General features: G+C 35.7%; 1 protein-coding gene across 3 annotated transcripts in view; it reads right to left on the bottom strand.

Annotated features, from left to right (window-relative positions):
• LINGO2 (leucine rich repeat and Ig domain containing 2) overlaps positions 1 to 27650 on the bottom strand; it is a 1215855-nt gene that overhangs the window by 300477 nt on the left and 887728 nt on the right. For all 3 annotated transcript variants that reach the window (XM_036021522.1, XM_028531934.2, XM_036021521.1), the window contains one exon: positions 24249 to 24409. The gene's annotated coding sequence lies outside the window, so the exon portion shown is untranslated. The remainder of the gene's footprint in view (positions 1 to 24248; positions 24410 to 27650) is intronic.

The following is a 27650-nucleotide window of genomic DNA, read 5'->3' as shown; positions in this document are numbered from 1 at the left end:
AATCTATCTGAGTGTCAGTTTTCTCATTGATAAAATGGAGATTTAAAAAGGCGCCCACTTTATACATAAGGACTAAACATGTTATTATAAAAAGCACTCAAACTAATGCCTTGCAACACAGTATTTACCATGAGTATTTCCCCATGTTAGTGTTACTTGTACATATTCACCATCCCATACAAACACAGTGCTTTGCATTAAGAAACTCTGAAAATATAGGTCAAACAAATATCAAACAAATCCAGGCAGCTTGAAGATGTGCTGTTGATTTTTTAAGAGCAATTTCTCTGATACACTGACAATTTTAACAAGATGATATCTGGTTAATCATTTATTTAACTAAAGATAAATAAAATTTTAAACTAAATTACATATAGATTAACCTGTAAAGTTATCTGAGGTAAAGAATGAAAAATCTTGTGGGACAGATACTTAAAGTCATTCAGGACAACTTGGTGACATTTAGCCTTAGAACAGATTTTGCACAACATAGCTAAGAGATAAACCACCACCTTCCATTTTCAGGATACTTCATTTATTGAGCAGGGTGATCTCATAAGGCAGTCAAGGTCAAGAAACCAGGGGTCTTAGATTTTATTCTTGATTTTACCAATTAGTCTATTTTTAAAATAATAAGATTCTTCATGTTTCTTAAAATAAAACCGCAATGAAAGGTTTTTATCCAGGATGTTTTCCGGATCTGTAAAATGACATATATCAAATTGACAGTACAAAGTGAAATCATATTGTTTTTTGTTTTTTTTGAAGATTTTATTCATCCATTTTTAGGGAGGGGAGAGAGAGAGAGAGAGAGAGAGAGAGAGAGAGAGGGAGAGAGAGAGAGAGAAACATCAATGTGCGGTTGCTGGGGGTTATGGCCTGCAACCCAGGAATGTACCCTGGCTGGGAATCGAACCTGGGACACTTTGGTTCCCAGCCTGCGCTCAATCCACTGAGCTATGCCAGCCAGGGGTTGAAATCATATTGTTATGTTTTAAATCATCTGCCTTTACCAACATAATTAAAAGTACATGAGGTTAAGACTGCATAACCACTGGACCCACATTTTCCCTACCTGTTAACATAAACTACAGTACACTCTTTAGCCATCACACTTCAATATCTGGAGAAGCAATTAGCACCAATTACAACATTCTTCAGTTACATGTAATCTACCTGGAGGGACACATTTTAAATTGATAGTTTTGTGCAGCAGTCCTGACTGATTTTCTCCACCTGCGCTTCTGATCATAATTACTCATTTCCCTCATACAGGCCAATGCAGTGGTTACATAGCCGTATTTGCACTTCCCAGAATGCACCATGCTCTTCCCAGCTTTTCTATCTCTGTACATGTACAATGTCTTTTTCCTTCCTTTTATGGTAAACTCATATATCTTTCAAGTTCCAGTTCAGATTTCACCTTTTTCTCCTTCTAGATATTCTTAGCAGGGTCAAACAAGTCTATATGTGTGTTTTTATAGTGCCATGATCCTACCTCTATTTCCCACTATTACAATTACTTATTTCCATGTCTACTTCCTGATTTAACTCTGAAGATCCAGAGCACTAAGATGTGGATCAATTCATCCCTCAGTCCATTGCATTCAGTATAAAGTATGCCTTTAAAAAAACACTCAGTGACCTCATGGATGAACTTCTACCACTTTTTTCAACGGATCATTAAACTTTCAGTCTGTGTAAATCTCCTACAGATTCAACAGACCTCACCTTTAAACATACAAAATTTGCTTTAATGTTAACTTGAAATGTCATATTGGTCACAGACTTCCATTTATACTTTTAAGGACATTTTTCTTTTTCATTTTAATTTCTCACCAAAATTTCCCTGGCTGGTGCAGCTCAGTGGATTGAGTGCTGACCTGCAAAACAAAGGGTTGCTGGTTCAGTTCCCAGTCAGAGCACATGCCTGGGTTGCGGGCCAGGTCCCTAGTTGCGAGGGTGTGAGAGGCAGCCACACATTGATGTTTCTCTCCCTCTCTTTCTCCCTCCCTTCCCCTCTTTCTAAAAATAAAACAAACAAACAAACAAACAAACAAACAAATTCTTGCCAGAATTACTTAGGGGGTGGGTTATGGACAAAATAGCTGCCCTCAAGTTCAATATTATGGCCGTAAGTTTGACAGCAAAGTAAGTTTTCTGAACTTCAGAACTGCCTTTATAATCAATAATTCCTCCCACCAATATCCATCTGACAATTAAAGAGTATTAACACATGGATCACAGTGGACTGTGCTGCAGTATTTACTTTTCCCGAAATTGATCAGTGTAGCCATTCATCACCCACTCACCAATCCATCCATCCATGTAGCCAATAATTGCTATTTAAGCACTTATTGTCTACCAGGCACTGAGCTTAGGGCTGGAGATCCCATGATTAAAAAGGCAGAAGACTTACCCTCAACCAAACAAGCATGCAGTCCACAGAAGACAGTCCTCAATAACAACTACCACAGTGAAAGATGACATAGTGAGTTAAGTGCTACAGAGAATTTTGTACAGAGAAATGTACAAAATATGATGGAAAAAGCAGGGACTCTGACAGTTTGTAAAGAAAGGTTTGCAAGGACTTCAAATGCCATACCTCTAAGGATCTGAAGACGTCCTGGAGTCACCACAGATCATCCTTTCCACTGACTCCAGAAAGGCAACAGGAACAATGTCCTAACCTCTCCACATATCCCTCAGTTGTTCTCAGTTATCATCAGAAAGCACTTTATTTAAAAACTAAAGAGCCCTTTCCCCTCTAGTCAGCCTGTGGGGCTATAAAAACCGGAGAGCTGAGCATATCAGTGCTTATTTCAAGCAGCTTAAAAAGTTGTAGCAGGTGAGTCATGGCTCTGTTCATGTGTTCCAAATCTGTGGGAGGAGAGGCCCTTGGCGGGCAGCACTGGCAATGCAGCACCTAGGATGGGCACTTGGGGAAAGAAAGATGCCAGAGCCACCAGGAGAGGTACACAATCCTCCCACCTCCCTAAACTGTGCACATCCCCAGTGCTACCACCAGACCAGGCCTTAAAATAGTGTGAGAACCAAAACCCACATTTTCAAAAAAAGGGGCAAATAAATTAAGCTTTTGCCATCCACCTCCCTTATGTGCAACTATGAAAAATCAAATGAAATAAACAAGTGAATTAGCAGCTCGTACGTGAACTTCAGATCGCAAATATGTTTTGAAGCCTCTGCCAACCAGATCTTCTTGAGTTAGATTTGTTCTTGTTGAGAAAATAATAATTAGCAGGTATACTGCTAATATTAATACCTAATATCCATTGAAAGCTTACTGTGTACCAGACACAATGCTTACAATTTACGTGCATCCAATTTAATTGTCAGAAACTTCATGAGGTACTACTCTGCAGGTGAGGAGTCTGAGGTTCAGAAGGGCCTACCAATTCACTAAAGTTCACACATGTACTAGGTAGCTGAGGGGACATTATGCCCATTAGTACTTTAAACCTATTGCTCTTAAATAATGTACTTTTCTAAAATGAATGAAAATATCAACATAGGATAATCAGAAGCATGAACATTGTTCTCTTACACCAGTTATTAAGCAACCTATAAATTCATGAGATATTCATATAATGCAGCAAAATAGGCATTTCCCCCTTATTCTGTATTTGTAAGAAATCATTAAAAATACTTAGGACTTCTAAATCGATGAATCACAGAGCACCAAAGAAGTTTTTGCAGTTGTTCCTAGCTTGCTTAGGCAATGTTTTAGTCACATCACTATATTTATATATCTTCATTTACAAATGCTTTTTTCCTGCTAAAAATAGTTTTAAATTACTTATAATTTAGAAAGAATTTCTCATATGTGTAGTAGAGCAGATATTTTCATTATCTGTACTCTGCAGTCTAAAAGAGTTCTCAGTGTGGGGGTGGGGCACAATAAACAAAGACACAGATCTATAAATAAGTAAGTGAAAAATCAAGTATTTTTCATTTAACAATTATTACCATCACTTAGATACAACATAGAATTTGTAAGTAGTATATGATAGGATAATCTCAAAATATTAAATTAAAGATACCTGGAAGGAAGGTTATTTAAATAGCTTCTACCATTTTAAAATTTGAATGGGAAATTTACCAATAACTAACCCTTAAAGGAGATCATGGTTTCAGGTGGACTAATAAATAGATTAAGGAAGAGTCTTCCTGTGGTACCTCAAATGGTGAAGAAGAGAATAAAACCTGGGTATACCTATTCTGATGACTAAAGTATTTGAAGGACTTGGAGAGCAGACAGGGGTCTCCAAAGAAGCCCCTGAAGCCTTCCTACTCAGAGTTCACTAGAAAGTAGACTAACAAGCCATATCTCAGGCCTTGTGAATCTGCATTTTCACATGATGCCCAAACACTTTCTCAGCACACCAACATTTGGGAACCAGCCCTCCAAAAATTCCATGTGAGTCTGCTCTAAACACTTGCCAAGTGCAGCAAGGCTTGATGTCAGTTCAGAACAATTCCAGTCAAGTATGAACTTTCCTGTACTCTTACTTCTCCCTCTCTCCCTATGTCATCAAATATCAAAGCACAGCCTGTAAACTTTTCTTCACATGTCCCCCTGTTCTTTCTTCTCCATGAACATGCCAAGCCTATTCTTGCTCCAGAGCACTTGTAGTTGCTCAGTCTTCTATAGATTCATGTGGCTTTCTCCTTCTCAACAGTTAGGTTTCAACCTGATTGCCTTTGTAGAGAGGCCTTCCTGACAACTCTCTTCCACGTTTCTTCAAAGTTACTGTCTTTATTCAGTTTTCAAACCCTGAAGATATTTTATTTATTTGTAACCTTCTATAAAAGAAGGAAAGCAGCCTTCGACAATTTCCTTGCTTTTTTAGTTCCTTTTCTCTTTCTTCTCCCACCTTTCTTGCCCCTCAACCTTGACTAACCAACAAGTCAAAAGGTACATAAAAAATAGCTTTCAAAAGAAATGTTCTGACAGTTTTTTGGATGGTTTCATGACAATAACCCTCAGCAAAAGGCCTGAAGAAACAAAAACAGTATTTATTATTCCAGCTGGAAGAGTTACAGCAGCTGAAATTGAAAACTGTACCTGGGCCAAACCACAGATACCAGGCCTGCTTTGACTTAGAGAGTCGCCTGGCTTTCAGATGCTTCTGGGATACATCTGCTGAATCAAGTATTCACTCTTGTTTTGAGTCACTTAAATTTGTTTCTTTTGACATCATTTATTATATGCCTCCCTACATTAAATTTAAACTTCTTAAAATCCTTAACATCAGGATAGATTTTTCTGGTTCCCTAACATCACTGAAACTTAAGATAATGTCTCTCATATGTTAGGAGCTCATTAAATAATTGTGGATGGAATTTTATTTAAAAAGGGAAACCAGTCTGTTGCAAACATCCAATACATTTGGTTCCTGTCTTTCAGCCTATCATGTGTGCTGATTATGTGTACCTTGCTCCTTGACCTTGGTCCTTGGTTATTTCATATCAACTAGCTATTATGCTCTTGAATGCAGCCCCAAAAATGAGGCTCTTCATGATCCCATTTGTGCTATTTCATGGCCTTAATGACCACCTAATCCTGCCAGTGGAAAAAGCTTAGTGATTCTTTTGTATAGGCAAATGAATCAGGGCTAACATTTACCTTGAGAAAGGAAGCTGCAAAAACTCTCTGGAATCTTTCACTTAGGGAAAACCTTTCCCTTAGTGTTCTGATAGTCAAGCCTCATTAGGCACAGGCAGGGAAGGTAACATGAACACTGACACTGGGGCTTAATCCATTAGCAGTGCCTTCCCTGAGTGAGCGGTTCCTGGCCTTCCAATTTAGACAGTAATCCTAAAGGAAGTCCTGTGCTGTTCTGACATAACAAAGTTTAGTCTCATAAATCAGACACAGGATTAGCACTAATTTCTTTAGCAACTGCACCAGGCACAACTTTACTCTCCTACCTAGAAAGCAATAGATGAAAGAGAAACTACACTTTTCTCCAGATAAAAGTCCCATCTGCTGGCAAACAGACCAAGCAGGGGCCAGACTGGAGCTATAGAGAATAGTTAAGAGACCATTACAATGTGATGGCATATGTAAATATATTTTTGGAATGCATACCACTATACGAATTTAGTAGCCAAAACATACAAAATTAGTTCCAACCATAAGTATCCAAATAATATTTCCTAGAGACTAATTTATTTTAAGCCATTATCTCTTCTGTTCCAATATGGTACCTTACATAAAACTCTAGTTATTGCAAGGCCCAATTTTAAGGATACATTTTAAAGAGTAGCTAAAGTTCATTGATAAGGATAATTTATTCTCCTGGAAATCTGAAAATATGTGACTAATGTTTGGGTTAAACTGACATCAAGATGTCTTTGATAGCACACTCTATTTTTTTTCACTGAGTTGATAAATAACTTGCAAAATTCTACCCATAATGCTATACGAAGAAAACTATGTCATGCATAATGCTATCTGAACTGTGTAATTGAAGATTTTCTTTCATTTACCTCTTAAAATCAAATTTATCTACTAATTATTTCAGCCTTCCAAGACAGATTTGCACACATTTTTATTAGAATGCAATTTCTTTGTGAGGGGCTATTCTTACTCAGTCAAACTGATTCATCAATATAAAATGTGGTTATATTTTTTGGACCATAAGACGCACCTAGGTTTTAGAGGCAGAAAATAAGAAAAAAAATTTTGAAGCAAACAATGTGGTAAAATATTTAATAACATAAATAACATAATATTTCACCAATGTAAATGTAAATAGAATTCAACAGTAGCATTAACAACCATTATTTCTCCCAAATTTAGAATGGGGGAAGTGAATCTTATAGTCTGAAAAATACAGTAAATATGTTTTGGCAGAAATGGCAGCAGAATTGCTTGTTCCCTTGCAGGTGCCCAAAATGGTAAGGTGCTGGTTTCTTCCAACCAACTTAATGAACAAAATTTCCCAGTTCCTGCTGATATCTTTCCCCAAGATGGGTCATCACAACAGTAGCTTATGCCCTTGATGAGTCTAAAGAATACACAGTGCAACTCTAACATGGTCTTTGAAACTAACTGTTAGGTCCTCACACATATTTAGAGTAGATAGAAGTTCCTCCTCATTCAGCAGTAGAGAAAGCCTTTATTGATTTCTTGTCAGTGTGGGTGTTTTCATCTCTAGCCCCAAGTCATGTCTATTTCCAGCCCAGAATGCTGGACTTGTCAACTCTGAAGTCCATCTTCGAAGTTTGTGAGGTTCAGTGTAATTGTTCCAACCTCATGGTGTCCTTAATTTCAGCCTCATCCATCTTCAACACTTTTGCCTGCCTTATGTTCCTCTATGAAATTTACTTCCTTTCCCTATTCTTATCCCCTTTAACTCAAACTCTGCCTCTGGGTCAGCAAGGGCACAAGAATGTGTCTTCATACCAGGCATATTATCTCCTGTAACACTAACATACTAAGGTGAGCTACTCAGTTATATCTGATGTTGGGAGTCTTGGCCAGGCACCGAAATAGGAAAAAAAAAAAAAAACCCTGCGAACTCAAGGCCAGTATCTTCAAGAAAAATCAGGTAAAGTGAATATAATTAAAATAACTTATTTCTAAAGTTAGAGATCAGCTGTTAGTGTTTTTTCTATATTTATGTAATATGGAATCACCATTACATTATACAAGAAATTAGAACAGAGTGGGGAAAATTCAATGCCAATGAGACTCCATTGAGATCAGAGAGCTGAACAGAGCAAAAGTAGAAAAGGATGGCAATGTACTGTAGTGGTGTGTAAAAGCACACACACGTGGTCTTGAATCCTGACTCAAACTTTACTGTGTCATGAAGGGCCAGGTACTTAAACTATCTGACTCTCAATTTTTATTTATAAAAGATAAAATAATAATAGATATTTTAAAGATTGAAGATAAAGTACATAAAGCGCTTACAGCATGGCTATGGGTCAAGGGAATATTACTCTCTGAAATTCTATAATCTTCATATCAAGAGCCTGCTATTTTGGGATACTTCAGGTGATGAAGCTATAGGCTTCTTTACTTTGGCCTTGCCACCCATTCCTAAACCAGTTGCTTGTCATTCTCTCTTAATGTACACAGAGTTGCAGCCAGTCACAGTGCTAAACACAGAGACTTGGTCATGGTCTCCCATACAGGCTACAGATGGCTTTGTTGTATTTGCTTAGCTTCATCTTTTAGTGCCATCACTCCCTACCACCTTCATCTCTCCTTATTTTATTTTTTAACCCTAATTTTCAAATTCTTTTTTTTAGATTTATTTATTTATTTTCAGAGAGGGAAGGGAGGGAGAAAGAGAGAGAAACATCAATGTGCAGTTGCTGGGGGTCATGGCCTGCAACCCAGGCATGAACCCTGACTGGGAATAGAACCTGTGATACTTTGGTTCGCAGCCCTCACTCAATCCACTGAGCTACACCAGCCAGGGATCATCTCTCCTTATTGATGTAGATTCAATTCTTCCTGCTTCATGAAGTTTTCCCAGATTGCTCTGTGGCTCAGTCACCTCACCATCCTTTAAAAATTTATTATGGATGGAACCTGTCACTTGCTGACTCCCTCTATTGAGTCCTGCTCCAGGTATTTTCAATGATAATCAAAAAGAGTAACCAAGGACTCTAAGATATGCCTAGCTACTACCCCACTCTTCTGCCCCTTCTCTCTTCTTTGTCCATAACACTGATATTTCAGTTGAGGACTGATCCCTCCACTGGGTTCTGGTGACTTGGCACAACACCTATAATACTTCCAGTCACTCCTTGTGTGGGTAGCATATAATCCAGTGAATAATTGCACCCTCCATTTCCCCAAACTGAACAGTATTCTTGAGACAAAGTGGAGACAAAGCCTCCCTCCAATTTTGCTATCCTTTATTAAAGCACACAAACTTCGAGCCCAGTACCTTATTGATATGAGAGCAATGTTTCATGAATATTTATATTTTACAGAATAATTTCAGTTCTATGTGATAATTGTCTCCTTTCTAAGATTCTTGTATAAGTCAGTGGTGAAAGGAAACGTTAGGGATAGATTACTTTATTAAGGAAAAATTCATCATATCACTCATCATATCACTGCTCCCTCTGAGGGCTAACACTTAGTTATCAGGTCAGGTTTGTCTCCTCATTCTCTTTGTTTAGACTCCTCCTTCAGTATTCAAACACACCCACTCTGGCCACTGCCACCAAAGAACCTCAGACTTTTCTAGGTATGAATCCAGAATAGACCTAACTTAGGCATAATCTGAGAACACACTATATTCATATCATTTATGGTGTTCGTATTACTCCTAATCATTTACTCCTTTACTTTGTAATTTAGTTTAGTGTTTTTTTGTGTGTGTAGTTTTGTCTCATCTCTGCATCTAGATCATAAATTGTTTTTGTTTTTCAGGACAATAAAGGGAAGCACAGTGATACATTATGACACAGGAGATATTAATAAATATTCTTTCTGGGTGAGTTTTGAGGGAATGTTAAGTGCAGTGATAACAAGAATTTCTAAGTTATTTGAAAACATGGATGAAAGTCAAAGAATGAGGCACCTGAGGATGATGCAAAAGAGTGTGAAGAAAACTCTCATTCATTAATTCAGCAAATCTTTATGGGGAAGCTACTAAATGTTTAGCACTTCATTGGGGTCTGAAATTCCATGTAAATAAGTCACAACAGTGGCCACAAGGAGCTCTCAGTCTAACTAAGGAGTTAAATATATTTGAAAATACAATTTGATGCCTTAATGACTGTAACAGATATAAACTTCAGGTAATATGAGAACAAAAACCTGCAAAGAAACCAAATAATGTTAAATAGTTGTGAAATTAAATTGTTACAAATAAACACTTAGAACTAATTTCTAATGAAATTATTAGATCACTGGGAGATCATTTCTGTGTGATTTCCTTTACATACAGCTACTGCTAGTTTAGTAACAGTTGAGACTACATTCCTTATGCCTAAGGCCTTTTTGACCATGATGACGGTTTCATGAGTGTAGAGTTAGCCTCAAACTCATCAACTTCTTGTGTGTTGATCATATCTCAATAAAGTAGTTTTTAAAAAAAAGACAACATCCCTTTGTTCTTCTTCACTGTGGAGGATTGAGAGTGGAAGTAAAACACCCAAAAGTTGTTTAGATGTCAAGGTGACCTGAATAGTTGGTAACGTTTTGGGAGCTGATCCTTATGTACCCAGTAAGTAGACATGGTGGTGCTCTTGTACATTTCACAAAAGATGAATGAATGGGAAAGTATTGACAAGTGGGTAAATGCAATGTGCCAGATCAGTGCCTACATTTCTGCATTGGATTTTCTATCAGACAATTGCAAAATATATTTCCCTAAAAGCCACTTGGCCAGTTCTTGAATCTTCTCTGGGTAGTCAGACCTCAAATTGATTCATATTAGAATAGTTATGTTTTCTTACATAACACCTATGCCACTTATATCTTTTATTTTCCCATTAATAATAGTGACAGAAACAATATAATATTTATTAAATGGTTGCAATAATCCTTTTTAAAAATTTCATTTAATACAAAAATACCCGACCTGCCCTGAAAACTGTGAAAAGTGGCTGCTTTAATTTCTTGTCAAACTTTGTGAGGGTTACTGAACAAAAGATAAGGTGAGAGTTGGTGCATGGATAAAAGAGAGTGAAATTTACAAACACCTAAAGTATATTGTGATGTTACTCTTTGCCAGTAGGAAGATATTTTGATTTTTAAAAAATAATAGAAACTGTAATTTGGAAATATTGGCAAGAAATTTTACTTTCAAAGTTTCAAGTGCAGTATCTAAATATGAATTTATGGTCTAATAAGAAGTTCATATTCTTTTCTAACCATTAAAATGCTCAATTGACTATTAACACATTACTCTGTAATAAAATGTCATACACACATTCATTTTTTCATCAGTTTATTTATTGATTTATAGGAACATATCAAGGGACTATTAGGTGCCAGGCATTTTAAAAAAGTCATTCAGTTACCAGTATCTCCCATTTGCAAGGCACTGTTTTATCAGTGAAGACTGATACAACTGGAAAGAACCAGTGCCCGACCTTAAGATGCTGATAGTCTGGTACGGGAAAAAATAGTAAGAGATGTGGATAGCAGTTATTACAGGGAGAGTCATAAGTAATTATACTTTGTTACTAACTGAGTAATACTATGTTAAGGCAATATGGCAGATATTTACATTCACTGCTACACCACCGGCATTACTTGATTCTGATTTGTGACAGATTTGTTTTTGGACTTGCACTGTAAATGCTTCCCTCTTATATTCAAACCACAGTTACTGGGTTTTTGCATGTAGAAAAAAATTTGCTTGAAACTTTTACTGTTTCCAAACACGAAACAAAATGCCTGTGGAAAAGGCAAGCTGTTTTTGCTATTGATCTTTATAACCCAAACATTTGGGGAAACTTCAATGTCCAGTCCCAGAGTTCTTTTTAAATCATTCCCTTGATTAAATCTCACAAAGCACTGCAGATACAGAGGCCGGCCACTGACTCACCGGGGCAGAATATGATACATGGCAGCAGCAAAGAAGGTGCTTCATTCAATTACCCTTTGATTATCCAGAGACCACAGTTTGAAACAGTCAAGTTACTTTCAAGATATGACTCTTTCTTAGTAAAGGCGTTATGTTGACCAGAACTAGTCATGGAATGTGTCTCAGAGAGGTGAGACAACTGTGACTCCCAGGAGAATGCCATCCAGAACTCAGGACGAAGGAGATCCAATTGTAATTCACCATCTCGTTCAGGACAGTTTTCCTTTTGTTGTTTTCTTGTTTTGTTTTGTTTTGTTTTTTGGTCTTCTGATTATGTATTTCAGAAGGTTCTGGCTTGATTAAGAATTCTATTTGATGAAAGATCAGATGGAGAAAACAGTACCTTTCAGCTGGGGCAGCATGTTTTCTTTGTGCTGCAGCCTCATGCCAGGAAACGAACATTAATTTTAAATAAAAATTATTATAAGTTAGCTTAGCCATTGTATTATAATAACTGTGCTTCCTTTGCTTACACTAATCAGATTTGATCATCTTATTTGCATTAACTATGTTCAGAAGAAATTCAGGAATAGGGAAGGAGAATTTCTATTAGGTATGAATTTGAGAATTACCAGAAGTTGGGATTCTGAGCTAGGAAATTCTTTTGTGCCTCTTGAGTGCTGCAGATTTGCTGGAAACCCATACACAATGATTTTAAGTATTGCATACTGATATCATTTTCAACATTTACAATCTAACTCTCAGTAACTAAAACAATGTACTCTTTGTACTTCAGTTATTATATATGGAATTTTTGTAATCCTTGTGATTCTATTTATTACAATTTTTACCTGCACCACAGAAGTAGGAAAATTATGTGCCAGGGAAGAAGCGCCTATGTGCCTATGACTTTACTAAGTCATAGGTTGATAGAAAGAAACTTTTCATAGGTATAGCTAACATTGTGAAGAGTTAGTCTTCAATTTAAGACTTTTCAAATTAGAAATCTAGACAGAGATGGCATATATATGATACTGATAATGATTTAATCCAAGTAGGATATACTGAAGAAAATTTACTGAGATTTAAAGCCTAGCTAAATTCCAGTACCATAGAATCATGAAAAAAAGGATTTAAACCCTTAAAACTTTTATATCAGAATTAGTTTTCAGTCTACTTTGAATTGCTATCATTTTTTAAAAATCACATTTTGAGTTACATTTCAATAACATTTACAATATTTCCATTGCCAGAGATAGAATTTTTATTTCCAATCCTGGTAATTTACATCATATTTTCCAGCCCACAACATTTTTACTAGACATTCTAGAACTCACTGTTCTTTTCAACCATCCCATAATGGCATTTCGGCTAAGTAAAGGCAAGTAGGAGAATAGGGTTTGATTTCCAGTCATCAAAATTGCCTTTACTTATGTGGCTTAGTCTTGATATAATTGAGAACAAAAGGCATATATTCATTTTTACATGTCAGCTCTTGAGATACAAAAATAAATAAGAACTGGCCACTGCCTTAGAGGACTCACCTTCTACTGAGAGAATCAGATGTAGGAAAAATATGTTGAAGGAGCCAAGAAGGAAAAATAAGAGTTGTCCAGATATACGAGGTCTGTCCAGAAAAAGTCCAACCATTGTTAATATACTGAGAACAGTCTGTGTGACATTGATGTAACCTGGCAACCAAGGAGAGTGGACTGGAATTTGCATGTGTGAACAATGATGACTTCACTGGGGGGTAGTAGAAGCCATTGAGTGAGCATATGTACTGTGTGGCCGTCGTACTCAAAGTGACTCAGTAGAGGAAAGAATATGCATCAAATTTTGCATTAAGCTTGAACATTCCTCCATGAAAACCATTCAGATGATTCATAGGCTGCAGCTATGGGCAACTGGTGATTGGCAGCTTCATCACAACAACACGCCTGCTCATGCATCACATCTTGTACAAAGGTTTTTGATGAAACATCAAATCACCCATGTGACTCAGTCCCCCTACAGCCCAGATTTGGTACACTGTGACTTCTGGTTTTTCCCCAAAGCAAAATCACCTTTGCAAAGGAAGAGATTTCAGACCTTTGATGAGATTCAGGAAAATACAATGGAGCAGCTGATAGCAAGTGGGAGAACTATGTGAGGTCCCAAGGTGCCTACTTTGAAGGGGACTGAGAAGTCATTGTCCTACATACAATGTTTCTTGTATCTTGTATCTTCTTCAATGAATTTATCTTTTTCATATTACATGGCCGGATACCTTCTAGACAGACTTTGTGTGTATCAGGGCATTACAAACTTTGTGCCTTAATAATAAGGCCAAATCAGGTGCATGCACAGGAGGCCTGAGTCTCAAATGATAAGTAGAAGTTTGATCACAGAACGTTTCCTATGATACATTTGATATGAGTGCTTTATCCTCAAGGTATGGGAATGACATGCTGAGTTTGCTTTTAGCTATGGGTTTGAATGGGTTACAGACAAAACTGAAGACAGAAAAACATTAAAAGATTACTATAACAAAGACTTTTTAAAAAGAAAGAGAATTCTTACTCTTACTCTTTCTAATCTGAGGCTTAGCTCTAATTCTACCTCCTTCATGAAGCTTCCCTGAAGCCTCCAGTACACTATGAGTTTTTCTTCCTCTGAAACTCTGTAGTTCTTATTATCTACCCAAGTTCTTTCCAGACAGTATAGTGCTGACTTTTTCCTTTGTTGGCAATATGATGTATCTTCTCTGCTTGTCATTGGCATTGTAACTCTTTGAAGTTAATATTTAAGATTAGAGTTGTCAAAGAAGACAGAAATTGATACTGTTCATGTGGCCCAGGCTCCTGCAAAGGAGATTCTCAGCAAAATCCTCAAGATGATGGCTACATATATTATTATAATATATATTCTATATTCTATTCTATATTACATATTACCTATATATCTATAGAATCTATAGATTACCTATAATCTATAGAATATTATCTATAGAATAATAGATCATCTATAATAGAATAATAGAATAATCTATAATATTATCTATAGAATAGATAATATATTCTATTATCTACTATAATAATAATGTAGGCTGGCAGAACAGGCATTGGCTTAACAATTAGGCTGCATTTTGAATGTGTGAAATGAAGCCTGTGTATAGAGTTGTACTGCTAAGAGTGTGAGAGCACTTTCTCTGAAAAGCAATTCCCCAGTAAAAGGGGTTGTGTTAAAATTACAATGCTGCTCTGGTCAAAACCAAGGAGAGGGAGAAGAGAGTCCACATTTTGCTTGAATGAATAGAAAAATTATAACCTCACTTATGGCAATAACATATTCAGAGAAGGGATATATTATAGGAGATAATGAACTGTTTTGATTGAAACACAGAGAAGAAAACATTTTCCCAGAGGGAAAAAATGTTTTCCTGTTCATAGGGTATAAAGAGAGCAGGGAGAGGGAAGAATATATATGTAAGGAGGCGGGAAGAGGAAGAAGAAGGAGAACGGAGAGGAGAAGGAAAGAGGAGAGAAAGGAAGAGAGAGAGAGAGGAGAAAAGAGAATGAGAATGTATGTGGCTAAGGCTTATGTTCATAATATCAGAGTTGAAATCTGTGGGAAAAGATGGCTCAAAAACATTCACTTTCCTCTGATTATGAACAATCCTATAGTTATACAGAAAAAAAGGGCCTCATATGGCAGGCAAACCTAAATTCTTTCTTTTGAGTCAGGCCTTATAAATTAATGCACCAGTAAATATATTTGGCTAGGAAACCCTTTGTCCATGAACATATACCCCCAGACTAGTGTTCCATAGAGCACAGTCATCTCATGTAGCAATATTTTTGCCAATATATCTCATGGGAAAGGGAAGTAAAGGGAAAAAATAAACCAATAGAACTATATCAAATTAAAAAGCTTCTGCATGGCTAAAGAAATCATCATTGAAATGAAAAGGGAACCAACTGTATAGGAGGACATATTTGTCAGTGATACATCAGACAAGGGTTTGATCTCCAAAATTTATAAAAAACTCATACAACTCAACACCAGGAAGACAAGCAATCCAATTAAAAAATGGGCAGAGGATCTAAATAAACACTTCTCCAAGGAGGACATACAGATGGCCCATAGACATATGAAAAGATGCTCAACATCACAAGCCATCAGAGAGATGCAAATTAAAAACCACAATGAGATACCACCTCACACCTGTCAGAATGGCCATCATTAATAAACCAACAAACAATAAGTGTTGATAAGGATGCAAAGAAAAAGGAACCCTGGTGCATTATTGGTTGGAATGTAGACTGAGAAAGCCATAGTGGAAAGCAGTGTGGAAAACCCTCCAAAAACTAAAATGGAACTGCTTTTTGACCCAGAGATTCCACTGCTGGGAATATACCCTAAGAATCCTGAATCACAAATCCAAAAGATCTTCTGCACCCCCATATTTATAGCGAAGGTCCTATTTACAATAGCCCGGTGCTAGAAATAGCCAAAGTGTGCCATCAGTAAATGAGTATATCAAAAAACTCTGGTACATTTACACAATGAATACTATGCAACAGAAAGAAAGAAACAATTCCTCCTACCTTTTGCAACAGCATGGATGGAACTGGAGAATATTGTGCTAAGTGAAATAAGTCAGTTGGTGAAAGACAAATACAATATGATCTCACCTATAAGAGGAATCTAATGAACAAAATAGAACCACAGGCAAGGAAACATGGAACAGACTGACAGTGACCAGAGGGGAGGGAGGAGGGGGATAAGAATGTAAAGAAGGGGAAAGGGCTAGACAAAGAACATGTATGAATGACCAACAGACATGGACAACAGTGTGGGGACTGACTGTGGGAGCAGGCATTGGCATGGGTGGAGGAGGGCAGAGGGGGAAAAATTGGAACAACTGTAATGGAATAAAATAAAAATGATTTAATAAAAATGCAAAAAAATGCTGGAAAATAATGTGAAATTGTTTTGGTGCTATTAGAAGAATGAAAATCCTACATAGATGAAAAACAACATAGTATTATTCAAATAATTTAAATTTTTTCCACTTATGTAAATATTCAATAAAATATAGTTGTATAAACTTATACACAACATTTTTGACAGAAACTGAATATGAAATCTGTATGAAAGTTTTCTTCTCTTCTTTGAAAAAGAGGAAGCAGCTATTCACATACCAATAATCATCAGCAAACAGGATCTAGCCTAAAAATAGTAGTCATGTGTCTTCCATGAAAACAAACTCAAGTTCCATTCTTAAGCTATTGTACTTTCAAATTCATGAAAAATCAAAGATATACACATTCAATAAGAAGGGAATTTACATACTATTATAAAGTGTTATTGTAAATAGAAAAAAAATTGCACATGTTTAAGGACATAGGGTTTGGACTGTTAGTTTTAAGACCCCCCAAAACAGAATAATAATATAATGGAAAACTCACAGATTTTATAAGGAGGGGATCTTTGGAGAGAAACTAATCCTGACACATATTAGCTGTGTAAGCCTGGAACATTAGCAACCTTTCAGATTCTCAGTTTCTTCATCTTAAATATGTGTATAATAAATACCTATACATTGCAGTGCTACATATATAAAAGACCTACATTGATTCTGATATTCATTTTAGGATGATTATCATTACTATTTCACTGCTGTTGTTATGTTGGATTCAATAGAAAGAAATATGATATAATCAGGTATTGGTTATCTATCCTTCCTTTCACATTTCTGCAGAAGAGACTTTGCAAGATTTTCTCCAGCAGTAACTTAATTTCATGCTAAGTCTTATCCTCAGAATGAATAAATCCCTTTTAATGAAATGTTCCCTTTGCTCACTCAGGGATTTCCTACCCCTCAGTCCAAAATTTCTTACATATATTTGATCAAACTATTAGCCCCTGGCATGACTCTGCTTGACTTTCCACAGAACTCCACAGTCAACCATTTCAGTGCCAGTTTCTTAACTGCAGTGCACCCAAATTCCTTTCCTTTGCATCACCGGCTTCCTCTGTCCTGTACTGAGGGTAATACTGCACTGCTGAAGGAAGATGCACTGCTTTTCAGTCCTGGCTTGTTGCAGACACCCAGAGTTCTCTCCAATTCCAAAGCCTGAAACCCTTTCGTTCACCCCCAGTTGACTTACTTCCACCTTCCACTGCAATTTTCTGGTCTCTACTGTCTTCTTTCACATCTCAACTGATAATCTAGTTTCTGCCTTTCACTGAGAAGACTGGGGCTACCCAAAACCAATAGTCTACAAAGCACTGACCAGAAACTCATGGAATTGTCTTGGCTATACTTCTATTCTTCTCCTAGTAGAGTTTTAGAAGACATGTAGGTTTAATCATGACCATCAATTTTTAAAGTATTATTTTACTATGTTAAATGTAGTTTAATTCTAAAATTTCATTTCAAAATAAGAGTCTTTCTTATAAAATACATTTAACCAAAAGAAGGTTAAAGGTGTAAATATGTACAATGCTTGATTAATGTCACAGACTGCTAAAGACAGTGTCTATGAGTGTACATTAAAGTGGTATTTCCACATTGGGGAATTATGTCAACACATGAGGATGATTTGTTTGCCCATGAAGGATGTTTCATTTAGTGGCTTTCAATGTATTTTATTGATTCTAAAATTATAATTTGGTATAAAAAACCATTCTAGTGATCTTTGGTTATAAATAAATACCATTTACCTCAATATCAAGGCATCCATCTATACAATTATAACATGAACAGTAATAAACTGTTCAACAGGACATTATTTCAAAGTCATGACACTAACTTTAACTAACAGACCCATCATCATCCTAAGAAGGAAATCGTTGATATAAACTGAGGAGACCAATATCTCCTCAAAAACCTAAGATGAAAAATTGTTTGTATAATCAAATAATGATAATAATAATAACTACCACCACTACAACTAACACTAGTGCTTAAGTGGTATCAGGTGTTTTGCTGAGCACTTTACCTCATCTACTTCTGGGGACCAAGGGTAAAATGTTCTAATATTTGGCTGAAATAAATGGACCTTGAGGTAGAATGGCTACATATATAAACAGTAAATAATAATAATAATAATAGTAGTAGTAGTAGTAATTAGAGCAGTAACATTTATAATATGTCAGACATTCTACTAAATGTTGCATATCTCATTTGATTCTCACAATTGCACCGTGGGACACTACTCATATCTTCATGTTATTGATTGGGAATTAAAGCTCTGAGATAAAAAATAATTTGCTCAAGATCACATAAATTTTAAGTGTCAGAGTTGGGATTCAGTCAGTCCAGGCCTCAGTTAAAGTCAGATACTGAGTCAGTTAAACTCAGTATCACTATTAATCTAATAGCATATTTTCAACCACAATTTGCTAGCCAGCATCTTCAAAATAAAAGAGGGTAGCTTTCTAGGATGCCTGCATTCCAATGACTTCTGCCTAGAGAAATCTATACCCATCAGCATGGAAAGAGACAGAACTTTACTTTTTTTCTCCCAAACACTTAAGATCTATAAAAATAAAAATTCAAAGTTTGTGATAGCATGTAAAAGAGAACCATACTTTACTTATGAGGAAAATAAGTCATTTAATGAATGAATATCTTTTTTTGTTGTTCCCTTATTTTAGATTAAATCCTCCATACCCCGAGTATTCCAAATATTAGGGAATATTTGGGTACTATTACATCACTATGTGATTTAAAAATGTCTGTGACTCAATAATTTTGGCAAACTATAATAAGATAAGATACCTTTGATCTAACAATAGACAGGATGAACCAAGTACCAACAGGACCCTAACAAAAGATGGAAATATTTCCTATAGTTAAAAACACAAAAGTTATGATTGTGTGTTTTTTTTTCTTTTTTTAATTGTTCAAGTACGGTTGTCTCCATTTTTCCCCCACAAATCCCTCCACCCCAGCCACCCCACTTCCCACCCTTGATCCCACCCCTCTTTGGCTCTGTCCATGTGTCTTTTATACATGTTCCTTGACAATATTTCCCCTTTCCCCCCACCCATTATCCCCTCCCACTTCCCCTCTGATTACTGTCAGTTTGTTTTTAATTTCAGTATCTCTGGTTATATTTTGCTTGTTTGTTTGTTTTGTTGATTATATTCCAGTTAAAGGTGAGATCACGTGGTATTTGTCCCTCACCGACTGGTTTATTTCACTTAGCAAAATGTTCTCCAGTTCCATCCATGCTGTTGCAAAGGTTAGGAGCTCCTTCTTTCCTTTTGCTGCATAGTATTCCATTGTGTAAATGTACCATAGTTTCTTGATCTACTCATTATGATTTTGAACTGAAGCACAGGTTTTGATTTTTATTCACACATTCACTAGTCAGATATTTTTACTGAATATGTATGCATCTTTTTAATTAAGATCTCAGAGAAGAAAGACAAAGATTCTGGTCTCAAATATTGCATTTTAGTGAGCAATAGCTACCTTTCCTTAAGTATGCTTATTTAGAAAGAAATTGTTGGAGTTTTTCCATACTATAACAGAACTTCTGTGAAAATAGATGACTCAATCATACAAAATGTACCGAGTCTAGTGCACTGCTGGGGAGCCTCATGACAATAGTAATTTTCAATAAAATAATGGGAGTGAAAGTGATGCCGTGAGTTAGGTGTTTCCTTTAGTAGAGGTGTTAATGTGCTCTGGCTCATTAGAGGATTATGCCAAAGAAGGTCAGACTGAAGTTCACTTTCATTCATTTTGTGTCTTTTTTCAGGCTTCTTCCCCCAGTTATTTCCTAAGCTTTCAAGTGTTCCCTATTATTTTGACCAAATGTGCATTGTGATGAAAGGATGTGATACTTTCAGCAGAATTACTTAATTAGGTTTAAGTAAGAAATACATGCCAATGGGGGGGTGGCTAGATTTGCTTTCTAGCCATAAAAATGTGCCTTATATGCATGCAGTGTTCCTGAGGAACAAAGTGCAGTGATTGCTGTGATGATAAAATGATGAAGGGAAGGATAAAGCCTGAGAGATAAAAGTCTCAAAATGAAAATAAAGTAGGGTAGTAGCTGTCCCGTTCTTACTGAAGGATACATTTCAGGAACAGGACTGCCGGTTTCATTTCAAGCACATGCTAGAAGAGAGTTTAGTGTAGTGTGTGTTTGTGTATGTGTGTATACATACATGTGAGGTGAAAACATGTAAGCTAAATTATTCTCATCCTATGTATGAAGAATTTTCAAATCATTTCTAAAAAAAGGAAAAAGGTGCAAATATAGAAGTTTACTGACTATCCCCAAGAGACATTCATTTAGGCAGCATTCAATAGAGACTAATGGAATCAATGACGGGCAGAAACTGTTCTACTGTTAATATAGTGTGCTACACACCGTACATTTCTACACTCATGAAACTGAATGCTCTTAGTGTATCTTTTCTTCTTACAAATACTTTCCTTGCCCACACCCACACTCTCTGCCAGAATTTTTTTTAAGGTGTAGATTATATTACATCACCTTCATGTTTATAACCACCACAGCTGGACATGCAAAATGCTCCACTTCCGCCCTCACCCATCTACTCAAACTCTTCTTGCTTTCCTCCCCATGCTGCACTGTTAAGCTTTCTATTCTCTAAATGTAACTTTTATTTTTACCTTATAGTGACTTGGCCAGACTGTCCCCTAGCCTAGAATGCCTTCACACCTATTTCTCATCAATTAAAATTCTCCCCACTTTTTAGCTATGTAGCTGAAATGCCTCACAGTCCTCAAAGACTTTATTATCCTCTTCTCAGTTTTCATAGTCCTGCCTCTTCGCTTCTGGAGAATTTTGCTTGGGACGTATCATGAAAATATTCAGTTCATTTTGCCTCAGGTAAGGTATTTACATGTCTGTTTTACTCTGTGAATGTGAACTACTTGAGGGCAGGGCAGAAGGAGTTGCTAACTTGTTTCTTGCCGCATACTTGCCTTACATGTTGTTGACATGCAAAAAAAAAAAGGAAAAAGTCTGGAGAGCACATAAATATGTAGCCAAAAAGTACTTAAGATTCACATGAGACTTTTTGTTATGGAATTAACTGCCTCTCTAAGTTCTCAAGGTTTTGTTTTCAGAAGACCTCAGAATAAGGATAGTTGCACAGGTAAGAATGTTCACTGAGCTTTGCGAAGAGTAAGGGACACACAAGTGCTACGTAAATATTTTTCATGAAACACCTTGGGGACTTCATATCCTGTTACATGTAGCATGCTATGATCAGAAGTGCTTTGAAAAATCTCACCTTTTATACCTGTCTTTATAGCTTAATATTCCTTTTGAGTACAAGCATATGGTAATGTAATCCTAAGGTAGGCAAACGTTCACTTTAAAAATGCTTTAAGAAAGAAAAATTGCTTTTAAGCTAAGGAACAGTGCACATTTTTATATGGCTTTGTTATAAACTTCTGAGAAATAGAATTGGGAAATCTTGACATTCTTTTTACTTTATGGAAAATCTAATGTGCATCACCATAAAAAATATACCTGTCATTCTTACAAAAAAGAATAAAACTAAATTTCAACTAATGTAAGCTATAAAACTATACTACATAATTTTTCTATTCATTTTAAAAGTTATCCTTTAAGTAGGAAAATATATGAATTCACTTTAATGTCTTTTATGTGCAGAAGTCCCTTCTAAATCATATGTTTTTATGCATAACAGAGGAATTTACTGTCTCTGTGCTCTTAATCAGCAGGATTCACTTCAAAAGATTGTAGGACAAAAAGAGAAGTTATGTTTCTTAATACTTGGGTCAAAAGACTTGTACCTTCTTTTCTGTATTGATCCTTATGCAAATAATAAAGAAAAATTATTCTAAAGAATAAAAATACATATTTGACAAATGGAAGAGAATGTTTTGTGATGACATTGATGCAAATAATTACATTATCACATGATTGTTTACCTCTGAAATAGATTTAATTTTCTCCCTTTCCCACCTTTTTCTTTTTCTTTCTAAGTATGTTGTTTTAACATGGAACCCAATTTTGCTCAAAATATTGAAATAAAGATCATCAGGGTGAAATTATTTTAGGCTTGTAAATGAGACTTAAAAGCTTAGGACCTGGCTAGAGTGGATCAGTAGCTTGAGCACTGGACTGTGAAGCAAAGAGTTGCCAGTTCTATTCCCAGTCAAGGCACATGCCTGGGTTGCAGGCCCGGTCCCCAGTAGGGGACACATGAGGGTCAACCATGCATTGATGTTTCCCTTTCACTCTCTCTTCCTCTCTGTCTAAAAGTAAATACATATAATCTTTAAAAAAAGACTTAAAAGCTTAGAAATAAGAAAGTCTATCCTGAAGCAGTCTTGCTATAATTATTTGCTAGATACTAATGCTATGAAGCATGTATCTAGGTCAAGCATAATCCCACAAATGCACACTGCATATTGATATGCAGACTGGCAGACTTTTATATGCAGACTGGCAGAACTCTTCTAAATGTGGGTAACATACCTTACTGTTTAAGAGAACAAACAATTATCTACTAATTCAGTTCATCAAATAAATATTTCTGCCATGAGTTTGGTGATCTGTACTATTTCCAACACATTTAAATGCTGTGACTATTTGAGTTTTGTACTCTCATGAGAATTAATCTTATAGACAAGTAAATCCTTAGGGAGTTGGAAAGTAATATTTATTGAAGTACTTTAGAAGTTCTCATCTGTATACAAATAATTATCTTAAGCTATAATTTATTGACTGAGTTCCATTTAGTTCATTTTCAGAAAGTGAGAAATCTATAGTTATAAGAATCTAAAATGTTCCAGTGATGATAAGATTATAGAATAATCTTCCTTGATTATTTTCTAAATTAATAATTTTAACTTATATTTTTGTTTTTATAATTGATATGAAAATAAAATCTTGCTTTGAAATGCATAAAATTCAAAAAAGCTGTAAAAGTTTTAATGGCCTTAAAGTCATAGGACAAGAATAACTTGTGGTTCCCTCAGGTAACTATTGATAACAAATTTACATAATAGAGAAGGAAAAGAGTTAAACAGAGAGATAAGAAGCTCTGATTAAACTATGGTTAATAGTTGAGAATTATTTCCACAATGCAGTAGGCAGAAGTGGATAAAAAGAAGACCTGGATAAGAGTACACTATTTTAAATTCCAGAAGCCACAATAACAACAGAGTATGTCACAGTATCACCATTTTAAATAATGCTTAGATGAACAATTTTGAATGATAAATACTTTCAAAAATAAAAGGCAAAATAATGATATACTCTTCTAAGTTGGAGTAACCTGGAAACATATTTATAAGATCATATGCTATAAACTGATACCTTTCTATAATATAAATACCTAATGGCAACACATTTCTCTACTGTACCTTCAAAACTACAACTGTTAATTCCATCGTGGTTCAGAGTAGTAATGTAAAGAGAAAGTCTCTATAGTTTGCAATTTTGGCTATTGCATTAAACTAGCATCCAGAGCATTCTTGTCTGCTTTATATAAATCTTAAAATAACTGCTCTTTCCTCTTGAGAAAAAATGGACTCAATTATTACTATATATATTCTCCTGAATCCAAGGGATCACCATTCTTTAACAACCCATTCAGTGGACTTAGAAAACAAATGGCAAAGCTATATGTTATCCAATACATCTTGGCAGTATACTAAAGCCATAGAGCAAGTGATAAATAATCAGATGTCTCCCTCAATCTTACCTGGTTTACTCTTTTTAAAAATCCAGTCCTTGCTGTCTACCATGCAAATCTCTTGGTCACTGAGTGAAATCCAAACTGAGTAGATGATCATGATAATTCCAACATGTCAAGGGCAGCAGCATCTCTCAGAGATTTCCACAAGCCAACTGCTTGGAATGAACCTGTAACAAACAAGGTGTTTCCTCATTTTAATGGAAAATAGTGAACCATGTCTTAGGTCCAGAACATATCACTACTTAATCAGTAAAGAAATAATAGAGGAGTGTGTGATTGGCTATAAATACCTCTAAAGATGCTGATAAACAAAGTCAGAAGACAGACATTTATGTTCTATAGAAGGTGTTTTTTGTAGGGTGCATCCTACCTATTCTTCATGAAATTACCACTCTATTGAAGCTGTCAGTATAAATAAACACTATTAGTATTAAAATTCATTCATTTTATAGTATGCAATCCTTTCTCCATGTGGGTGACCACGTGGAGTACTCAGAGTGTTTTTGAGTTTATTCATAATAATCTCAGAGTAACTGAGCAATGAAGTTCAACAGGGCAAAAACCTAGAGAAAAATTAGCATCTAGAAGAAAATCGATATGAAGATCAAGGGGGGTTTCCTTTGTGAGGTCTGACAGTGTAGTTAATGTCAACATCCCTGATATAGCAATTGCATCATCTCTATAAGGCAGTAAATAAGCAACTGTTTTGAGGGGCATAGGTGAGGTGCTGCAAATTCAGCAGCCACCATTATCTATATTGAGATACAGACTATAAGACAGTCACCAAAATGAACATATTGTAGCCAGAGTTTGGGCACAAATGCCCAAGAAAGTAATTAGATAATTAATTTTAGTGCAATCTACCACATATTTAATGGTTCAACTATTTGTGTGTATATGAGTAAATATGCTCTTTAAACTACTTAGGCATGTTTAACTTTCATTCAAGAAGAAAAATCCATGTACAACCAGCAACCCTTATTGCATTGATACCTCCCACACAAGTAATCATGTTCAAGAGAAATTTAGAAAGATATTAATGAACAGATTTGTTTCTTGGCCTTTTCAAAATAACCTTTAATAACTTAAAATTTTTAGCTACAACAACCATATTTAGTTATGCACATATAAAAAACAAATATTTGGGGCGGGGTGGGCAAAAAAATAAAATAAAATAAAAAAACAAATATATTATTATTATCTTCTAAGTATTACAAGATAATTGGCTGAGGATTTATGATGTCTGTAAGAGGCCTCATGTGAGTGGTTTTATGTGCTACAGATTCATGGGCACAGGTGCAAAAACTGATATTAACAAGCCACAAGCTGATATATCTTCATGCACCAGTGATTAGAAATTCAAGTATTCCCAGAAGTCAATGTGGAGACTTTGTTAAACAAAGACACAGTAGTAAGATATCTAATTGTGCTATTACAGCAAGAATAGTAAGGGCTGAAGTCAAGCACATACCTCAGACTCAAACATGTCACTACAAAATAAGTCCTTAAAAAATACATGTGTACCTGGACACAAAATGACTGTTTTGCAATTCAAAACAGGAGTGTTATTTTGGTGCTATTAGTTAAATACATAAATACACACACAAATGGCTAAACTTTTCTAATCTATTGATCTAAGCTCTGATATTTTGTTAAACTAAACTTTAGCAAGCTTCTGGAAGCAAAGTGTTCCTATTCATGCCAAAAATTACGTCTTTACTTTGAGGGTAGTCCAAAAATTATCAAGTCAATTCCCCCATAAAACAAATAAGTTTTCATGAGTGGTAATTATTTTTAGTCTCTTGGTTGCCATGCAGGTTATTTGAAGAAATCATACACTGGTTGACCACATGACAGAGGGGTGTTTATAAACATAACCTCTAAGTTCCAAAACTTACTATAAAGTAAGGAATTTTTGAAAGCTACTTGCCTTCAAAGCACCCATCTGTGCTGTAGTGTGACATAGTTTAGTTCTGCCAGTTAAAGGAGTACAAATAAGTAAATCAGAATAACTACTTGCTTTCCAAAATGGCCATATTTTATTATACAGAGAAAGATGTTATTGATTTCTTCTTTGATGATGTAGGTTTCCAGTAGTGATGGTTCTTCACAGACCACTTATCACTGATTTATTCATTCAGACAATTGTTCATTCCAGAAATTTTAATTAATCCAGTTGTGCCAAGTATGGGATTAGGGGCGCAGATACAAAATGAAAAGACATATACTCCTCCCTTATACAGGTTAGCATCTATTCTACACTGATTTGTTGACATACATTTGTATCAACGAAAGGTATCAAAATAATTGGTTTTATGTTATATTCCAACCACTATGTGACTGGATTGTGGGTTTTATGAAGTTTTTCAGTGAGTAAAAAAAGCACTACAGGCTAAGAGCAAAGCTAAAAAATTAAAGGACCAGTTCACACCGGGGACTCATGTAAAGTTCTTAGTGTATATAATGGTTTTCTGCCACCCTGAAGTCTTTCCCAGTAAGCCTGACTCCCAAACATGGATATTAGGCATTACAATACAATCCTGTGTGATCTACAGTAAATGTTAACATATATTAGGGAGCAGAAGTTGATTGTTTTATACAAGTTGATTCACAGATGTTTGTATTGTCATTCATATATTTTCTCAAAGAGGATATATAAAATTAGTATGTATTCTCCTCAGAATAGTCCAACAGGTGTTCATAACAAGTACTAATTCTATGACATTGGTTGGACCTTCACTCTAAGAAAAATGCTCAGAATAAAAAATTCTTAAAATAATTCTCTCACCCTGGCTGGCATAGCTCAGTGGATTGAGCATGAGCTGTGAACCAAAGTGTCACAGGTTCGATTCCCAGTCAGGGTACATGCCTGGTTTGCAGGCCATGACCCCCAGCAACCGCACATTGATGTTTCTCTCTCTCTCTATCTCCTTCCCTTCCTTCTCTAAAAATAAACAAAATATTAAAAAAATAATTCTCTCAAATACACCAGCTATAAAATAGAAGCATGAACACATAACACTTAGAAAATGCTTTTTAAAATACTACTAGAAGTTAAGTGATTTTCACTAGAATCAATATGGTTTTGAAATGGTTTGATTTTCTTCTATTTTCCAATTTTCTGTTATCTGAATCTCTGCTTATTACTGGGATGACTAGCCTAAAATCATGCCTTTAAAGATAAATGTTGCTTTTATTTTTGGAAATGTGTACTCTATTAAAATAAATATTCAATAAATGTACTTTATTGTATGCAAACTATATCTCGATAATGTTAATTTAACTCCCCCATAGCTTTCCTGCAGTGTGATCTACTTAATTTTTCTAGCACCTTGCTTCCTAAGCTTCCTTGCCATCTATATGCCTATTTTGTGAGGCCTGCATCTCCTCAGCTAAACTATTTTCCTG

The sequence above is a fragment of the Phyllostomus discolor genome, chromosome 3 (assembly GCF_004126475.2).
Source record: "Phyllostomus discolor isolate MPI-MPIP mPhyDis1 chromosome 3, mPhyDis1.pri.v3, whole genome shotgun sequence".
NCBI lineage: Eukaryota > Metazoa > Chordata > Mammalia > Chiroptera > Phyllostomidae > Phyllostomus > Phyllostomus discolor.
The sequence above is the reverse complement of the archived record's forward strand: the minus strand, read 5'-3'. Positions and strand labels throughout refer to the sequence as shown.